Genomic DNA, 9,859 nt, shown 5'->3' with positions numbered 1-9,859 from the left:
TGTCTGCTATTCTCCTTTTCCATCTTTGTCTTCTGAGCTGTCTTTCAAGGGGTATCAGCTGCTCTGAGTGGATAAGCATGGGCATCTTTATCGCTTGGTGTTCAGTCAGCCAGGTAGCACTACCACCACTTATTTATTACTTGGTTATAACACAGTGCTACGTGCTGCAAAGAGATTCATCCAGGAGCTACACATGACACAGATACAGCTATGCAGCAGATATCAGAAGGAAAAAACAAAACCAAAGGAAATCAAGATGAGACTAGGCAAAAAAAGTACAGTACTTGAGTCACATCTGGACCAGAGTAAGTCTGTTCTTGATGATGGAGTGTGTGCAAAATTGGGATGGAGTGGCTGTATTTGTTGCAGCTGGAGCCATGACCACCTGTCCTGTTCCAATAACCAGGTTGTTGGAAGAGCTGTCAGTTTCCTGGTTTGAGTGGTCTTGGCTTTGGGGCCAGGAGGTGTTGAGTTTCACTTCCTGCCTTCCCATATATAAGCTGAAAGAGCTCAGGCAAGTTGCCTTACCCCTCCAAGGCTATTTCTTAATTTGAAAACATAATCATACCTACTTTTTAGGGTTGGGGAGAAGATCAAAAGAGATAGGGTGTGTCAGATGTCTAATTAGTGTTTGTTACATAGTAAGTGCTCAACAAATATTCATTCCTTGCTGGGTGGAGCATGAGTATGCACCCAGTGGCCAGGAGCCAAGCCTTCTTCCTCCTTATCATGGTCAGCACCATTTCTGACCTACTGGCTTATCCTCTCTAATCACTGGGTTCAGCTTTCAATTTGGGGATCCTTGCTACACAGTTTGCTGTTCAGACTTAGTGAGGAGAGGCCTTAGCTAGGGGTATTTGAATTTTGGGGGACAATCCAGCAATCATACCTTTTACCTATTTGGGGATAACCTCCTCGCAAGCAGTATATTGGAAGGCAGGATACTGCCTGTGCCTCACCTCCCACTGTGGAAGCAGACAGGGTGAGGTCCTACTCAGAACTTGGGATCTAGAATGTAGGATAATGGAGAGGGACACTTAGCCCCTGGAGCCTGCCCAGTTCTTAATCTCGGTCTTCAGTCTCCTGCTGATTCTGTGGGCACCCTCTTGTCCTTTCATCAAGTCCCCTTTCCTCATGGGATAATCGATTTTGTTGCTTGCAATTCTGTCTTGTGCAACACTGAGGTCTTCTCAGATCAATCCTAAGAGAGATTTCAAGGGGCCTTGGGTTGTTAGAACAATGGGAGACAGCTGGCTAGAAAACGTGCTGGGCACAACCTTGGTACAACTCTTTCCTCCCAGCAGCAGGGTAGTGGGTGGTTAATTGGGGCATGCATACTGTCAGCTCCAGGCAGTCGCTGAGCTATTTATTCACTTGTTTGTGTTTGCTTGTTTGTTTTTTGGTAAATGCATGTGTTTTCTATGTGTGCTGTAACCTCCTCAAGATTAAAGCTTTCTTTTACATCTCTTGTACAGAGTCACAGAACCCCAGACCTGGAAGAGTCCACAAGAGATCATGTGGTTTAGCTTCTTACCTCAAGGCCACCAAATGTTTAACCACCCAACACAAATAGAAGTAGTTTGTCTCAGAGACTCTCCAAGAAATGGACACATTTAATGTCCCCAATCACCCATTCCAATGCTGGCTGCTTTGCTTTGAGCCTATTTTCCTTACACAGTTTGTAATGCTTGTAGCTTCTTCATGAAAGCACTTCAGAGGATGATAAAATCATCCCTCAGCCTTCTTTTCCCTGAGAGCCAATGGTGGGAAAACCCAGCTGCCTACAGGTCCAGGCACTTAACCAAAAGGGTGAGCTATGAGTGTGTGCACATATGTTGTAGGGGCAGTGGGGTAGTGCTGGGTCTGGAAAGAAGCCTTGGACAGCACCTGCCCTGTCCTGCTGACTGTTGATACTGGTGGAATGTAGGCTGTGTTTTTGAGAGATCTTATGAATTTTTCAAGGAAGCTGGAAATCTATAAGTGAGAGTCCTGATTTTTTAAAATGTTGGCAACTAATTTGATTTTTAAAAACCATGAACCAGGCCAGGCATGGTGGCTCACACCTGTAATCCCAGCACTTTGGGAGGCCAAGGCAGGAGGATCACTTGAGGCCAAGTGTTCAAGACTAGCCTGCCCAATATGGTGAAAACCCATTTCTACTAAAAATACAAAAATTAGCCAGGGGTGGTGGTGCATGCTTATAATCCTAGCTACTCGAGCGGCCGAGGCATGAACTCAGGAGGCACAGGTTGCAGTGAGCCTGAGGCAGGAGAATAGGGTCTGGAGGCAGGGAACCTAAGGCTGATTCACCCTGACTCCCTAGAACTAAATCAAAAGGAAAACCCCAACTTCCCACACCTAAGTAACAAAAGGACCAGAGGCTACTCCCTTTGTGAACCACCTGCCTTTCTGCTTGGCAGATAGAAAATTGAAACTACCTCTGACAGATTGCTTTCCAAAACCAACCAGACATTTGCATCGGAGGATAACTTTGTAACTTCACTTCAGCCTCTGATTGTTTGTGGAAAGCAACCAATTAGACTGATTGCAGGCTGCCACTTCATTTGCATGGGGTGAACACCAAGTGCCCAATGGGAAACCTCTAGAGGGTATTTGGACTCCAGAAAATTCTGTAACAGGGGCTCTTGAGCCCCTATGCTTGGGCCTGCTCGAGCTTTCATTTTCAATAAATCTCTGCTTTCGTTGCTTCATTCTTTCCTTGTTTAGTGCATTTTGTCTAATTCTTTTTTCAAAATGCCAAGAACCTGGACACCTTCCACTGGTAATGTATTTTGGTGAGCCAGCCAAAAGGTAAGCCCAAAGTCTGGGGTTCATTTTTCTCCTTTCCCCTTTCCTTTCTGCTCCATACAAGGTAATCTCTCTTTCTCTCTCTCTCTCTCTTTCTCCCTCTCTCTCTCTTTTTCCTTTGCAACTAGGGACAGTTGGTGAGCAGCGCCTAAGCATTGAGGCAACTGCAGATATCTGCCTATGGCAGGTGAACTGAAAGGGTTTCCATGTGGAGGCACCTAACTGCCACCACCCACTTCGCGTAAGGGACCTGGGTATTTTTCCTTGTTTTTTCCTTTCTTTCTTTTTCAGTCTTTCTGTGACTGTTTCCTAGTAGCTCCATGGTAATTGAGGGCAACTGGCTGGAACCACTCCCCACTGTTGCTTGAAGGCCGAGTGAATGGGGATAATTGCCCTGTCCAGAAGCAGGAAGGACTCTTCTATCTTTTCTGGTTGCGGTCCCTGATCGCTACAAGTAGAATGGCTTGGGGTGAACTCATAAGTGTTTCAGGTGACTTAAACCTTTTCTTATGCTAAATTCTTCCCTTCTCCTACTTGACTGGCTATGGGCAAAAGAAACCCACTCAGCCTCCAGTTCCTGTCATTAAAGTTCATGGCTATCTCTAGTGGAATGAAGAGCATGGGAAAGTGTGGCCTTCCTTAACAAATTATGAGAGTGCTGGAAGTCCAGGCTTTCATATAAGGATAAAAGGAAAGCTCACAGTAGGCCATGACTTCTGGAGGGAAAACATGCAAAGTGGCAGTGGTGCCCATCTAAGGTCAGAGACATCTGACACTCTAAGATTGGACACCCTGGGGGATCCTCTGGACTGCAACCTCTCCAAAGGGAACGCCCTAGGCAGACGTTCTGAGGCCTAGTACAAGTTGTCCTTAGAATTTTCTCTTGCAGTTGCAATACTGTTTGGCCCCAATATTGTTTGGAATCTGGAGTTTGCTGTTGAATGGGAAAGTGGGATGGAGTTGCATGTATCCAGGCTTTAGTGCTGCTGTCCTAAGCAGGGTTGGGTCTGGTTAATATGTGACGCTCTCCTTTGGTGCTGTTTGGCCCCAGCGTTCTTTGGAATCTGGGGAGGTCTGGCCTTTAAAAATCAAACTGCTATGAAAACTGCTTTACCTGAAATTTTGGTTCATGGCCTTCATTGGCTTACCTACTGGGGCAAACGAAGTAAAACTGGCAAGCTTGTATTGCTATCTCATGGCTAGGGTTCCAACATAAAAGCTATTGGAGCTTCGTTTATGTGTGTGTATACATGCCTAGATGTGTTTATTTGTGTGTATGCTTATTGTTATATGTTTTGTCTACCAAACTGGCTTATAAGTAAAAGAGCCCTCATAAATTAAATAAATAAGTTTAAGCAATTTTCAAGTTCACGTGACTTAAGTATAACTTAACTAAACAAGCTGCTTTTAAAATTATTGGTAAAATAAAAACAGAAATGCCTTCAGAATTGTCAGCATACATTTTTGTCTGGATTTCATATTTGTCTCTGCTGAATATTTTGAGGTGTCCAGGTTTGGCATAGAAAGTTATAAAACTATAAACCCAGCCAAAACAAAGTGATCTTGGTTTGCGTGCCCCCCCTTTTTTTTTTTACAAACATGAGTAATTTAATGTTGTCAGCTAAATCTTGTGAGTTATTAGCAAAAATACATACGTATTTAACTCTGAGACTCTTACTTAGGTTTAGGTGAACACCTGATGTTCACTGGCTATTAAAAATGTAGTTAACAAGGAAATAACTAACTTTAAATGATAGTGTCTAATGTCTCACTTTACAGGAGTTATCTAGATAAATGTAAGTGAAAAAATTGAGTACATGTAAATGGGATAAATGTTTTATGTAAATGTTTTGTGTAAATTAAAATCTTAAAATTATTTTTGATGCTCATTGAATACGTGGGTCATTTCCAGTGAAGAGAGGGTTGTGATATGGGGAAATATGTTTTTAAAAATTGTGGAATTGTTCTTATCTATATATGCCCATGTCTGATAGTTCAAGATTTCTTGCTTTTTAGTGTTTTACTAAAGTTTTAGATTACTAAGGACAAAATGTGCCAAAAAGGTTTGTGATATTAGTGAGAAAAATAATAATTTTGTCTAATTCACAAGTTGTCTAAAAGTTAGTTCAAATTACAGATTTGAAAAAGTTATTTACGAAACAAGGTAGAAGGGACCAGTAAGTAGGGAAGAAAGATGTGGAAAAGCTTAGATAATAAAATATTCTTTAAAACCTGGTAGAGAATTGGAGAAATTCGGCTAATTAACATTTTCATAGTTAAAGTTCTTAGTCCTGATTAAAGTAAAATAAGAAATATTGTAAAAAAATGCGTTGGCAGTTTGGCAATTCCTTTTTAATATAGTTAAGCCGTGTATGTATGTGTGGAATCAAATTTCACATACATGCTTGCATTGCTTCATACTATGTTTACTGTTTTGCATGGACAGTGCTGGCACTGGAGTACTTACTGATTATGTGCCTGGAGTGAATTTTTTTTTTTTTTTTTTTTTTTTTGAGATGGAGTCTGGCTCTGTCACCCAGACTAGAGTGCAGTGGCATGATCTCGGCTCACTGCAACCTCTGCCTCCTGGGTTCAAGTTATTCTTCTGCCACAGCCTCCTGAGTAGCTGGGATTACAGGTGCGTGCCACCATGCCTGGTTGATTTTTGTATTTTTTAGTAGATCTGGAGATTCACTATGTTGGCCAGGCTGGTCTTGAACTCCAGATCTCAAGTGATCCGACTTCCTTGGCCTCCCAAAGTGCTGGGATTACAGGTGTGAACCACCACGCCTGGTCGAGTGTATTTCTTGATTGCACAGGATATATGGTGATATTGGTGAACTTAAGGATACTGAATTGTGTATCAGGAATAAAATATTCATTATGTGGGTTTTCTGGGGGAGGTCTGGGTAACACTGCTGCCTCCCGGGTAGACTGAGTAGGAAAAATTTAGGGTTGATTTCCTGTTTGTTTTTGCTTCTAATTTTCATTTGTTTGCTGTTTATGCTCCTCTGGGCTTTGCTTATGTATGCATATATAAAAAAACCATGGTTTTTTTAGTTTCTAGTGGAAGGCTTTTATTTGGTTCTATGAACAGTTATTTTGTTTCATATGCATTTCTAGCAAGTAATTTGTTCCATTTGTCTGGAATTTCTAGGCTACCTTTGTTCGCTTCACAGGAATTGATGGAGCACACCAGCTTGTTAACTTTAAACTAACTTTTTGGATATTAGGCTTCCTGATACTTTAAGTGTATTGAGTATAGTTTCAAGTCATATTTTTCTCTCTCTGCCTAATTTGTCCAGACTTTGTAAACTATTTGTGAATATTCTTTTTTTTTTTTTTTTTTTGAGATGGAGTCTTGCTCTGTTACCCAGACTGGAGTGCAGTGGCGCGATCTCGGCTTGCTGCAACCTCTGCCTCCTGGATTCAAGTGATTCTCGTGCCTCAACTTCCCAAGTAGCTGGGATTACAGGTGCCTGCCACCATGCCCAGCTAATTTTTGTATTTTTAGTAGAGACAGGGTTTCACCATGATGTCTGGGGTGGTCTCGAACTCCTGACCTCAGGCGATCTACCCACCTTGGCCACCCCAAGTGCTGGAATTACAGGCATGAACCACTGCGCCTGGCCTGTGAATATTCTTAATTCATGGCAATGTTTGTGTTTGCATATAGTTGAGCCATAGTCACTAGGGCTGCTCGGGGAGAGAGAACCCAGAAACCTGCCACGCCGGCAAAAGGGTAAGAATTTCTTACCAGTCGGGTCTCTGGCCTCTCTCTCTCTGTGCAGACGGTTGAATGAATGGTAAAAGATTATAAGAAGGCATGGGAATGTAAGTTTTTGTAAACCTTTAACATCTTTAATAGGCTTTCAAAATCAAATTTCAGCTTACATGTTTAGTTACATGGGAAGCCTTGTCAAAATAAAAAAAAGTTTAATTTTCTTCAGGTTATATTTCAGTGAATATTAACATATGTTACAAAATTATAGGGGATTTCTAAAATTCTAAATATGTCTGAGTATGTGCTATCAGTCATAATTATGTTTATTATATTAACTTACTGTAGACCACCAAAATAGCCAAATTTCTTTGTATTAAAGTGTTAAATCAAGTAGAACAAAAATTAATTGAGTACCAAGAAAATACTTTGCCAGATTTGCATGCTAAGTCAGCGGATACTAAAATTGTTTAGATATACAGTTTGAATGAACTCCAAGGTCTAAGTCAAATTACCTATGATAACCCATCAGTTGTCAGTGCTATGCAGCTAAATTGGAGAAACAACTGGTATTCAAGAGGACATAAGTCCGATGTTAAGCATGGACTCATGAAGAACCAGGATAGCAGCCTTGCCCTTCCTGAGGCCTTACGGCTTTTGTTATTAAAGGTTATGCATTCCATGACTCTTCATGGAAAAGATAAAATAATCCAAATTAAATATATATTGGTGTGCTGACTTATAAATTGCTAAAGTAGTTTATAACCGCTGTTTGATTTGTCAATCCGTATTCCTGGGAAGACAATCAAAGCTTCAGGTACATTTGGTTACCTCATGGGCCATTTAAACATTTCAATTGTCACTTTCAATGTATGTTTCTGGTTGTAAAAAAGCTTTCCTATGCAAGAGGGCTGATGTTATAACAGTAGATTATTATGCTACAGTGTATTTTCACCAGGTAAAGAAAACTTTATGGTTCACTAAGGACAATCAACCCCTTCACAATCTGGAACCCAAAGACTGGGTCTTCTGAGAACATCTACTGTAGAGGCTATAGTTGCACAACAAACTTTAAATTCTTTTGTGAAAGTTATGATAGAATCGGCTGAACAGAGAAGCAGCTGTGCAGCTGCTGGCACTTGTGGCCTATGGAGAAATACACCAAATGAAGACTATAGAGATTCAGTTGTAGGGGATTAGCAAAGAGATTTCTTAGTTAAGTGAGTAGATTCTTTAGCACATTGTCTGATCTATTTAATATTAGGTGGTTTGGTTTATGGGGACCCTGGGTACGAAGTATGCTCCAAACTCTTGGTATTATCCTCCCAGTAGTCATAATAATAGTCTCCTTGGTGCACCGCATTCTCTCAAAGGCTTTAAATGCTTGTATTCAGCCATCTCCAGAATGTCAAATGGTCTCTCTTCAACTGGAATGATGAGAGCTGAAAAAAAATGCCTGACCAGGAGGATACCATAACCTATGAATGATGTGGTGAGGTTGGAAACCCAAAATGATGGCAAGTGAGTGTGGTGCTAAGGCCCTAAATTTTGGTCACAGTCTCACCCAAGTGAGAACCTGACCAAAAAGGGAGAATTTTTTAACAAAATTGTGGGAGGCCAGTGTTTTGGACTGAGCCCATGTGCTAGGCCCCAGCAAACGAAACAAACCAAAACACATAGATCCTAAAACAGACCAGGTTTTGTTTTTCTCCTGCAAACAGGATGTTCCACCATAAGGAGGTACCCTCTACTCAGTCCTTGTTCCCACCTTACAAAACCCACTGTTGTTTTATTGTTTCCCAGTGGGTTTCAAGACCAATGAAGTACATTTATGATGGTGATAGTGACATCAATGACTAAAGCTTTGGTCAATCTCTCAAACTTGAGAAAATGACCAAAAGGGGGAAATTGTTAAAGCAAATTAAATATAGCCTGAGAAGGGCTCCGTATTTCTATATCGGAGTCCTTGTGGACAAACGGTAACCTAACTTAGGAATATGTGCCTGTAAAAATAGCTGAGTCTTGGCCAATTCCAGCAACCCCAAATCAGGCCAGGAGATAAGGTACTTATTAAAACATGGAACATGGAAGGAGAGATCACCTGCTCTGGATAATACTGGCCATTTTTATATTGCCTCCTTCCAAACTTATGGAATCACTTCCTTTGTAGTAATTAGCAGAATGTTTCAATTCATATCTGTAATGAACATTCCTGACAGCATAAATATCCACCCCCTGAGGTTCCTGTTAAACCTTTTAACCATATTCATTTCCTCTCACATAGAGACCATCAAGCTTCAGATGATCATGTGACAAGGTTTCCAGTCAGTTCCAGGTGAAGACACCATCCCTGGCCATCAGGATGCCACCCTGTCTCCACTAGACGGAGTAGGGCGAGAGTTCCATGATCTCCAGTAGGTAGGGACTATGCCCCAAGTTGGCATGAAGCAGTAACAGTCCCCCTGCCTCCCATAAAGATTGGCGGGGGTCATGTCTCTCAGGAGGGAGACGAGGCAGGAGAATAGGGTCTGGAGTCAGGGAACCTAAGGGTTCACCTGACTTCCTAGAATTAAATCAAAAGGAAAACCCCAGCTTTCTGCACCTAAGTAACAAAAGGACCAGCGACTACTCCCTTTGCAACTCCCACTCCTCACTTTCTTCTTGGAGATGGAAAATGTTTTGAAAGTACCTCTGATTGTCTTTCCATAACCAATCCGACGTTTGCATAGGAGTGTAACTTTATAACTTCAGCCTCTGATTGGTTATGGAAAGCAATCAATCAGACTAATTGCGGGCCAAATCTTCTTTTGCATAGGGGTGTAACTTTGTAACTTCACTTTAGCCTTTGATTGGTTGTGGAAAGCAACCAATCAGACTGATTGCAGGCCAAATATTCTTTTGCATAGGAGTGTAACCTTTGTAACTTCACTTCAGCCTCTGATTGGTTGCTTTCCACAACCAATCAGACTGATTGTGGCACCACTTCATTTACATGGGGTGAACAACAAGTGGCCAATGGGCAACCTCTAGTAGGTATTTGGACCCCAGAAGATTCTACAGCAGGGGCTCTTGAGCCTCTATGCTGGGGTCTGCTCCCACCCTGTGGAATGCACTTTCATTTTCAATAAATCTCTGCTTTTGTTGCTTCATTCTTTCTTTCCCTGCTTTGTTTGTGCGTTTTGTATAATTCTTTGTTCAAAATGACAAGAACCGGCCGTGTGCGGTGGCTCACGCCTGTAATCCCAGCACTTTGGGAAGCTGAGGCAGGTGGATCACCTGAGGTCAGGAGTTATAGACCAGCCTGGCCAACATGGCGAAACCCCCTCTCTA

This window comes from Trachypithecus francoisi, unplaced genomic scaffold (assembly GCF_009764315.1).
Source record: "Trachypithecus francoisi isolate TF-2019V2 unplaced genomic scaffold, Tfra_2.0 Lachesis_group20, whole genome shotgun sequence".
Taxonomy (NCBI): Eukaryota; Metazoa; Chordata; class Mammalia; order Primates; family Cercopithecidae; genus Trachypithecus; species Trachypithecus francoisi.
The sequence above is the reverse complement of the archived record's forward strand: the minus strand, read 5'-3'. Positions refer to the sequence as shown.